Source organism: Lolium perenne, chromosome 5 (genome assembly GCF_019359855.2).
Source record: "Lolium perenne isolate Kyuss_39 chromosome 5, Kyuss_2.0, whole genome shotgun sequence".
NCBI classification, from domain to species: domain Eukaryota; kingdom Viridiplantae; phylum Streptophyta; class Magnoliopsida; order Poales; family Poaceae; genus Lolium; species Lolium perenne.
Genome location: NC_067248.2, coordinates 263,326,692 through 263,337,564, shown reverse-complemented (window position 1 = coordinate 263,337,564; position 10,873 = coordinate 263,326,692).

Sequence of the window (10,873 nt, the reverse complement as noted above, 5' to 3'; positions counted from 1 at the left end):
TTGCGTGGAACTTGTGGTAGGTGGGCCTGCCGAAGATGACGTGGTAGGAGCTCTTAAAGGGCACAACTTCAAACGTGATCTTCTCTTCGCGGAAATTGTGAACATCGCCAAAAGCCACGGGAAGTGTGATGCTGCCGAGGGAATTCGCCTTCTTACCCGGAACCACGCCATGAAACTCAGTGTTGCTGTGTTTAAGCTGTTCCTTGGTGAGGTTCATCCGCTCTAGAGTCTCCAGGTACATGATGTTCAGGCTGGCTCCGCCATCCATGAGGCACTTGGAGAAGTCATACCCATCTATACGGGGACTTACAACCAAGGCGTAGCATTCTTTTGGCACAATGGCAGGGTGATCCTCCCTATCAAATGTGCACGGGATTTCCGACCACCTGACATACTGCGGCACAGCCGGAACTGTGGCGTTCAGGATCCGGGTAGCTGACTTGGCAGCGCGGACTGTTGGGGTTCTGAGGAAAGTGTGGTAAGCCCCCACGCTCTTTTTCTCGAATGGGTTGGATTTACCTGCGGATCCTGCCTTGGGATCCGGCGAGTTATCATCCTCATCCATCGCCTCGGAACTATCTTCCTCTTTGTCCTTGTTCTTGCCCTTGCCTCCCTTGCCGCGTGGGCGGTGCTTCCGGGCTCGCTTGTATCCTGCCTCCGGGTCGTTCTTTAGATCATTGACCCACTTGCAGTTGCGGTTGGTGTGAGTGGACTTCCCTGTAACCGGATCCAGGTGGGCCAGGCAGGGCATGTCCCTGTACTCCTCGTAGGTTTGCGGGGCGCGGGATCCGCCAGCTGTGACCTCAGTGGTATGCTGCTGACCCCTGCCGGCTCCGCCTCCACGTCCGCGTCCTCTTCCGCCTCCTGAACCTCCGCGTTGAAACGCCATGGCGACCATCTCGGATCCGCCACTCTTCTGGTCATCGGGGTTCTTGCGCTTATGGCTGCTGCTGTTGCCGTTTCACGGTTCTTCTTTTGTTGATGTAGGGGGATTGCTGTAGCTGCGAGATCACCGCCTGCGTCATCATCGGCGGCAGTATGATCACTGGCAATGGAGATCATTTCATCCAGAGTCAGCTTATTTGAGTTAGCCAAACGAGTGAGCGTATGCCTCAGCAATCCTCCCCTCTGCAGTCCACCAATGAAAGCGTACATGGCGGTGGTGTGGTCGACGTTTTCGCACTCGTTCCTGCATGCCAACCATCGTGTGAGGTAGTTTCTTGAGGTTTCTCCCTTCTTCTGGATGCAGGCTTGCAGGTCGCTTGCCGTGGCAGGTCTTTTGTAGGTGCCTCTGAAGTGTTTCTCGAAAGCGGTCTTCAGGTCGAACCAGCAAAAGATGGAGTTCTTCTCGAGGTCACTGAGCCAGATCTGGGCTGGACCTACAAGGTACAACTGGAGCATGCGGCAGGCGATGTTAGGGGTTCCTCCGGCAAAGGTTACTGCATTATAGTAATCCTCGATCCAGGTATCCGGCCTTTCGGTGCCATCATAATGCTTCAGGTTTCCGGGTAGCTTGAGGTTCATCCTTGGCTTTGGTTCCTCTCGAATCATCCTGCCAAAGCACTTCGGACCAATGTAGTCGGTTCTGTATTCGTTAAGGCGATCCCGCGCGTCGCGCGGGCCGTGGCGAGGAGATTGTGAGCGAGAGCGAGATCTCCGGCCATCGCCTCCGCCTCCACCTCCGCCGCCATCGCTAGGTGGTGGTGAGGGAGACCTGCGAGGTGGTCGGTCCGATTTCTTGCTTCCGCCGTCCGATTCTCCTCGGCCTTCCCGTTGCTGGCTCCGGCTTCTGTGGCTGCCTTCGCCTTGGCGCTGGCTGCCCTGGTCGTTCCGGCTCCTGCGAGGTTCCGGGTCGCGGCTCCGGCGAGGCTCTAGGACGCGCTCTTCATTCCGACTCCTCCTGGGCTCGGGCTCACGAACGTTGTTCTGGTTCCGGCGAGGTTCCGGCGAGCGCTCCCTGTTTCTGTTTCTTGGCAGCACGTTGTCGCGGATAACAATCCCACCATGCCCTGGGGGCCTGGTGTTTCCGGCTGGACTACGGCGGCGAGGGGGTCGCGGGTAACCATTAGGTGGAGGAGAGGGGTTGCGATATTTGTCTCGTCCAGAGTACATTGCATCCTTTCCCTTTCTTGGATCTGACGAAGGCGTATTTGACGGAACGGGGATCGGATTTGGGTGTTCCCTGGTTTTTCTTCTGCGCTCCGAGGATCCGGTGTGTGATTCATCATCGGGATGCCGATCGGCGCGAGCGACCTTCTGCGCGGTGGATACACAGTTATCCGGATTGGATTCTAACCTGCGCGAAGTATCCGCCTTGCTTTGCTGCTGCATTGCTGAAGCGACAAGTTTGCGGAGGTAGTTGATATCAACCTCTTCGTCCTTCTTCTTCAACAGCTCCGCAGCTTTTAGCATGTTGTCCTTTGGGGTTTCCAGCGGCTGTTGCTCTGCGGGCGTGGCGAAGTTGATTCTGCGAGGCGGAATTGCTTCTCTAACAATTCGATCGGCCTCCGCCTGCGCATAGGTCATCTTTACTTCCCACTCTTGCGCCATGCTCTTGACGTGCTCGAGTGTGGCGGCAATTTCGCGATCCTGTCTGTCGAATTGGTCCGCCAAACCTGCAGCTTCTGCCCTTTCATCCCTTAATGCGGCTTCGGCATCTGCGAGCTTCTTGGCTGTGGCCAGCATTTCCTTTCTAGTGGCCTCTAGGGCCTCCGGATCTGCGGCGTCGCCCGGGGTTATAGGTTTGTTAAGAACTGCTCGTGCAAGCATCTCTTCGGCTGACAGGAGTTCCTCCGAGGAAGAATCCCTGCGGGGTCGCTCCCGTGACATTGGAGATCCTTGGCGGGATGGCTGAGGGTCAGATTGGTCGGTTGCCTCTTCTGATCCAGGTTGCCCCAGCGCTGCTACGGTTGCGAGAACCTGCTTAGGCTAGGCGGAGTCGACTTCAGGTTGATCACCGAAACCGTACTCCCCTAGCTTGCGGTTAAACTCGTCAGTATCCATGGAGGGGTTATCTCCGGAAATTGGGCTCAGGTTGCCCAAAATCGACTCTTCAACCGGAGTTTCGCTTTCTCCGACAGGTTTAGCCTGATCCGGATCCGCGTCGCTTTCCGGTGCCTCTACCTGCTCAGGACCAGCTCCGTCTTCTTGAGGGGCGGTTCCGGCGGAATGGGCCAAGAAGTGTACAAAGTGGCACCGCTGCTTTTCTAACACCTGGGAGACCCAGGCGGATCTGCATTGGTCTTCCACCGTTGTTTCCTGCTCAGGGGCGGATTGGGTGGGCTTTGAAAATTCCAGATCCGAGGCGGAATCTTCCTTGGGAAGCTCCTGCATCTCAGATCGGATCTTCGCGACAGCGTCCAGCTCTGCGGCGGTCGCGTCTGCGTTACTTACCAGTGGGTTTCCGTCGGAATCGACGGTTTCCCCGATGAAGATGTGTAGGACGATGGAGAGCTTGACGGGGTTTGTCCTAGCCGGAATCCAACACTCATCCGGAGGGACGATCGGCAGATTTCCGGCGTAGAGGACGCGCCCCACAGCGATGGTGTCGTCGTAGCTTCCCATGGCGGAACCCTCCCGGTTCCGGCCTCCAGACGCCACAGGCCCCACGGTGGGCGCCAACTGTCGTTGCCTAATCGACGGTACCTCGGAGGAGGGATCCTCACGAGGGGGAGAAGAAGTAGGGGCCATAGGGCGGAGTGCACACGGGACGGTGGTACGCGATTTACCCAGCTTCGGAACACCTGCACGATGACAGGGCCTACTGCTGCTTGTCTGGAATTATCTAGGCGCTTTCGCGTTGTTACAATGAGTTGTCATCGTGCCTCTAGGGCTCCCGGGATCCGGCTTATATAGGCGCACGGATCTAGGGTTTACATGGAGAGTCCTAGCCGGAATACAAGTTGCCTAACTACGGTACAATGTCTTGCCGTGTACGTCAAGGATCCGCCTTCCTTCTAGACCGTGCTGGATCCGGATACTTCATGGGCCTCCACGGATCCGGCCTCCTTCGTAGGTCGGTTGAGATCCGGCTTCCTGTTCCTGGGCTGGACTTCATCCTTCATGATCTACAGCAACTGGGCCGCCCGATGGGCCACATGCCTCACCACCAACTATGGGCCACCCGGGCTTGCCGGATCTAGGCCATGCCGTTGATATACCCATAAAGTATACCCACAACACTTTGATTTGCGATGAGGCCTAGGCAATAAATATATCGGGCTACAGCCGCGAGACAGAGTACGACTTCCGCAAGCAGCATGGGACAGAGCCGCAAGAGCTATGGATGGCTCAGAACCGATGGCTACCACAGCCACTCCGGAAGAATTACAAGCATATCAATATAGGCTTGCACGGGCTGCAAGAGAATTGGAAAAACAGGCAGCTGAGCTAAACAGAAGAAAGGAGGCAGCCTCTGCATCAAGTAGGCGAAGGGCAGAGCTGAGTCGACAATCTAGAACTTCGGGAGATAGCCACAGAGAAGCTCGGAACAGAGCAAGATCAAGGTTACAAAACGTACCTGAAGGAGAAAGAGAGCACTTGGTGCAAAATCTCGACATGTCTTTTATGTCGATAGACACGAGAGGGAACATCATACCCAAGACACCAGAAGCTGGGTATATGGCAACACAAGCTTTCATCCTTGCATCCAAACCACCCCCAGGAGATGCAAGGGAGGCATTGTACAACATGGCAATGGCAGGAGTTGGAGCCATGGGAACGGCGTTTGTGACAACACCTCCCGAAGGAACAGCAAGGCAAAATAGTCCACGACCTGCGGCAGCAGCAGCGGCAGCTCCCGAAGGACCAAGTGGAGCAAGAGACACGGCAGCACAGGCAAGGGTCGACAGAGCACGACAAAGCAGGAGGGAACATCGGCAGTCCCCAGAATTAAATGACGAGGATATGTGCGGCTTGCCGTGCTTCACGAGAAGAGTGCGAAAAACTCGAGTCCCTTCGGGATTCAAGTTACCCGATAACTTCAAAAAATTCGACGGCCTTCAAGATCCAGAGGATTGGCTAGTTGATTATCTCGAGACGGTGAAGCTCACAGGAGGAACCAGAGCAACAGCTATGCAAAGCATCCAGGTGCATTTGAGTGGAGCCGCACGATCTTGGATAAAGAAACTTCCTCCAGGATCCATCGACAGCTGGGAAAGCTTCGAGGACGTGTTCGTCAAGAACTTCCGGTCCACATGCAAGAAACCCGCGTCATTAGAGGAGTTGAGAGCGTGCCGACAAAAGCCAGACGAGCCAATGAGAAAATATATCCAAAGGTGGAACATCATCAAAAACTCGGCAGAAAATATATCTGACGAGAGAGCGATAGATGCGTTTGTCGCAGGGATCAGGCGTGGAGATTTTGTCGAGGATTTGGGCAGGACCAATCCAAAGACAGTATCTGCTTTAATGGAAATAGCAAACAGGTGGGCAGATGGAGAAGATGCTGTTCACAACAAACGGCATAGGTCGCCAGAGGAAGATCGCGGTCGAAACTATCAACCAAGGCGACGATTTCCTCGGCAGTACCCGAGTTACGACGCTCCAGGTCAAATTTCGGCGGGCTTCCGAGCAAACACCGGAGGAAACAATAGAGATGATTACCAGAGAAGCAATGAGCAACGAGGCGACAATAGAGACGACTCTCGAAACAATAGACAAAATAGTGGGCCAAGGTTCCAGAGGCCTTTCGTGTCTCCCGAAGAGATGATGAACGGGCCGTGTCAGATGCACTTTTTCCTCGACAGCAACGGAAAAAGACAGTCAGGACATCTGCAGAAAGATTGTCGCAATTTCCAGGCAATGTTAAGGTGGGCAGGGCATGCTAATGCTCAGGCAGCACAGAGAAATCCTCGAGAACCCAGGAGTGAGATTCACTTGCCACCTCCTCCCGCGATTACGGATGACAATCGACATCAGCTCAGAATAGCGGCAGCACCTCCACCACCGCCTTATGTTGATCCTAACTCTAACGGAGCGGTCTCGATGATTCAGAAGGGAAGGCCATCCAATAGAACTCAGAAAGTAATTTCGCGGCAGGTGTTCATGGCAGAAAAAATGCCTCCACCAACAGTTGAGTACCTTAATTGGTCAGGGCAAGATATTGGCTTCACCATAGCAGATCATCCACAGCAAGTTCCTCGACCAGGGCAGTCAGCACTTATCCTACCAGCAGTCATCGCAGGGTTCGACGTCTCTCGCGTGTTCATAGATGGCGGCAGCAGCTTAAACCTTATGTATGCAGATACACTAAGGAAGATGAATATATCCCTAGCAAACCTGAAACCAACGGACACGAGGTTCCATGGTATCACACCAGAGAAGCCAAGTTATCCGCTGGGGAAGATCAATCTCGACGTTCAGTTTGGGACTCGAGAAAATTACAGAATCGAGAAGTTGGAGTTTGAAGTCGTAGATTTTCCGTCACAGTACCACGCTCTGTTGGGACGACCAGCATATGCTAGATTTATGGCGGTACCACATTACACGTACCTGCTGTGGAGGATGCCTGGACCTAAGGGACCAATCACAGTCAAAGGAAGCTTTGCTTTAGCCGATAAATGTGACAAGGATTTTCATCGGATATCAGAAACTTTCGGGATGCAAGCTAAGTATTTGGCGTCAAGGAGTATGACTGACTACGACGTGCTGCCAGACGTTGGAAGGCCAAATAAGGAATCAACTTTTAGTACTGAGAAAAATTCTAAGGAGGTGCAGATTCACCCGACGGACCCGAAAAAGACGACGTCCATCGCAAACGACATGGACCTCGCATAGGAAAGCGCGCTCGTCGAGTTCCTCCGTGAGAACTGGAAAATCTTCGCATGGTGTCCAGCTGACATGCCAGGAGTACCCAGGGAACTTGCCGAGCACCACCTAAACTTGGATCCACTAGCGAGACCAATCAAACAACCTTTGCGGCGTTTTTCGGAACCAAACCGCAAGGCTATGCTGTCAGAAATTGATCGACTAAGAGAAGCTGGTTTTATCAAGGAGCTGCACACAGAGGCCACATGGGTGGCAAATCCAGTGCTGGTGCCGAAGAAAAACACTAAGGTCCTTCGCATGTGCGTCGACTTTACGTGTCTCAATAAACATTGTCCAAAGGATCACTTTCCCCTCCCGAGGATCGATCAAATTATCGACTCCACGGCTGGATGTGAACGTCTTTCCTTCCTGGACGCATATTCTGGTTATAACCAGATCAGATTAAAAAAAGAAGATGAAGTAAAAACAGCGTTCATCACATCTTACGGCGTGTTTTGCTACAGAACAATGCCCTTTGGTCTGAAAAACGCGGGAGCAACATATCAGAGGATGATGCAGAAGTGTTTGGTGACACAGATTGGGAAAAACGTGCAAGTATACATTGACGATATCGTCATAACATCAAAAAAGGGGGCGACGCTGATCGAGGATCTCAAGGAAACCTTTGACAACCTCGACAAATTCTGCCTCAAGCTGAACCCGACGAAGTGCTCCTTCGGCGTCCCAGCAGGAGAACTTTTGGGGTTTCTAGTTTCAGCAAGAGGGATTGAAGCAAATCCCGACAAAATACAAGCTATCGTAACAATGAGGAAGCCAACAAAGTTGAAAGAAATACAGCAACTAACTGGGCGAGTTGCAGCTTTGAGCAGATTCGTCGCCAGGCTGGGAGAAAAAGCGTTACCGTTTTACGCTCTGATAAAGCAAGGGGAGAAATTCCAGTGGAACGAAGAAGCCGATAGAGCTTTCGAGGATCTGAAACGCACAATCTCGACACCACCAATCTTGGTGGCGCCGAAGGAAAAGGAACCTCTCTTGCTGTACATTGCAGCCACACCCCAAGTAGTTAGCACAGTGTTAGTTGTCGAAAGAGAAGAAGAAGGGAAACTCCATGGAGTGCAAAGGCCGGTATATTTCATCAGTGAAGTTTTATCGCCTTCCAAACAGCGGTACCCACAGTACCAGAAACTAGCATATGGAGTAATTGCAACGGCAAGAAAGTTGCGCCACTATTTTTCGGCACACCCGATAATAGTAGTCAATGAAGCACCTCTTTCAAATATACTGAACAATCAAGAAGCTACAGGGCGTGTCTCCCTTTGGGGAATAGAACTTTCCCCTCGGGACATCACGTATGAAAAATAAAAGGCAATCAAATCACAAGTTTTGCCAGATTTCATAGCAGAGTGGATGGAGCTGCAAAACACGGGACCTCCAGATTTGTCGAGAACTTGGACCATGAACTTTGATGGATCCAAGAGAGTAGAAGGAGCTGGCGCAGGAGTAATACTTATATCACCTGAAGGTGACAAGTTAAAGTACGTCCTACGGATGACGTTCCCTAACGCATCCAACAATGAAGCAGAATATGAAGCCCTCATACACGGGATGAAGATGGCGAAAGCTTGCGGTGCAACTCGATTAAAAATCTTTGGCGACTCACAATTGGTGGATCAGCAGGTTATGAACCAATGTGATGCAGTCAATGATAGCATGATGGCATATAAGGAGGTGTACAATGAGCTCGAGAAGCTGTTCGATGGATGCGAGGTAAACCACATTAGTAGGTTGAGCAATGATGAAGCCGACGTTCTCGCAAACATCGGGTCGCAGTGCCTCCCAATCCCGCCAGGAGTATTTTGGGAGGAGATAGCGGAGAGATCCACAAAGCCAAAGAAGTCGCAGAAAAAAGCAAAGGAAGAAAAAACTTCGGCGTCCCTCAAAGAAGCTGCGGAGGATGAAGAGGACCAAGAGCTTGTGATGATGGTAAAAGTTCCTTGGATGCAAGCGTACATATCGTATATCCTTCGGAAAAAAATACCCGACGATCCAGTTGAGGCAAGACGAGTTATTCGACGTTCCAAAGCTTTCACAGTGGTCAAAGGGGAGTTATACAAGCGAAGTATTTCAGGCGTCTTGCAAAGGTGCGTCACACCCGAAGAAGGAAGAGTAATTCTGAAGGATGTACATGAAGGAATATGTGGCCACCATGCGAGTAGTCGAGCTATTGCAGCCAAGGTTTTTCGGGCAGGATTCTATTGGTTGACAGCAATTGAGGATGCCAAGGAAATAGTATGAACCTGCGACGCGTGCCAAAGATTTGCCGCAAAACCTCACTCTCCGGCGGCAGAATTGATGCCAATACCATTGTCGTGGCCCTTTGCCCAATGGGGACTTGATATGGTGGGCAAGTTGCACAAAGCTTCGCCAGGAGGATATGAGTACCTGTTGGTCGCTGTCGACAAATTCACCAAGTGGGTAGAAGCGAAGCCAATAAATTCACCAGATGCAGCGTCGGCAATAAAGTTTGTTAAAGGCCTCGTCTTTCGGTTTGGAGTGCCTCATAGCATTGTCACAGATAACAGTACAAACTTTACGTCCAAGGAATTCAAGGAGTACTGCGCAGAAGTAGGCATTAAATTGCACTTTGCGTCAGTTGGGCACCCGCAAACCAATGGTCAAGTCGAGAAAGCCAATGGTATCATCTGCAACGGCATCAAAAAGCGCCTGCTAGGACCGCTTGAAAAAGCTTGGCATACCTGGCCAGAGGAATTGCCAAGTGTTTTGTGGAGCATCCGAACAACACCAAATACGGCGACACAAGAAACTCCGTTTTTTCTCGTCCACGGAGCCGAAGCGGTATTACCAATTGAAATAGAGCATGATTCTCCAAGAGTAACAGAGTATGACGAAGAAACATCACGAAGAGCTCGGGAGGATGATATGGACGCACTCGATGAAGCTCGAGACGAAGTACTTTCATGAGTCACCAAATACCAGCAGGACCTCAAAAACTACCACAGTCGACGGTTAAGGCCAAGATCTTTCCAGGTCGGAGATTTGGTCTTACGGTTAAATCAAAAAAGTACTGAAAAGCTCGAATCACCATGGCTAGGCCCTTACGTCGTCACGGAAGTCATCGACGGAGGAGCATACAAGATCAAGGACAAGAAGACGGGGGCTCCCGAGAAAAACCCCTGGAACGTGGCGCAGCTCAGGCGGTTCTACGCCTAGAGTCGAAATATAGTCCTCCTTTGTAAAAATACAATGTACTGAAATGCCCGCGAGTTTTCAGACGCACTCTTTTCCTTTTCGGGGCACCGAGTGGGGCCGGAAAGGTTTTTAATGAGGCGGGCTCGCGGTGCTGCAATATAATAAAGATAGTGGAGATATACTTCTTATTCTTCGGCACGCTCGGGGGCTCAACGCCTTCAAGTTACAAAATACATACAATATAGATAAACTAGACTTACCGAAATATTTCGCCTTGGTACAATAATACCTCGCCAAATATAAACATCGGAAGCTAACAATTATAAATATAGTATACTCGTCAAAATCTTATTGCTTTGGTCTGAAAACCTCGCAACAAAAATATAGAACTTCGACATCAAGACACTCGGGGGCTTGTAACCCATCGATGAAAAAATAAATATATCTTCTTACGACAAGAGGAAAAATCTTCGAGATAGCAAAATAGTATAAAATCCAGCCAGAGGCTCGGGGGCTCCAACAATATAGGCCACTTTACAATATAAACAAATTTCTTCGGAACAAAAAGAGATCAAAACAATACAGACATAATTTCTTGCAATATAGTACAGCTTAATCAAGGCCTAAGATACTATCTATGGATAAACCTCTGGTTGTTTTGTGTTTAGCATAGGTCCCCTTGACGAAGAATTCTGAACCCATCCGAAGAAGTTCGTCCATCATCGACTCGGCCACAGGAGTCACCATGTCATTGATTGTGTCAATATCATTTTTTCGCCGCGATTTCTTGGCCAAGCAATCAGCAACAATCTTCGTCGGGTCCAACTTGGGATGGCAGATGTTTATCATAATCATGGCGAACCTTGCACCAGCAGTCAATTTAGCTCGCACAAAA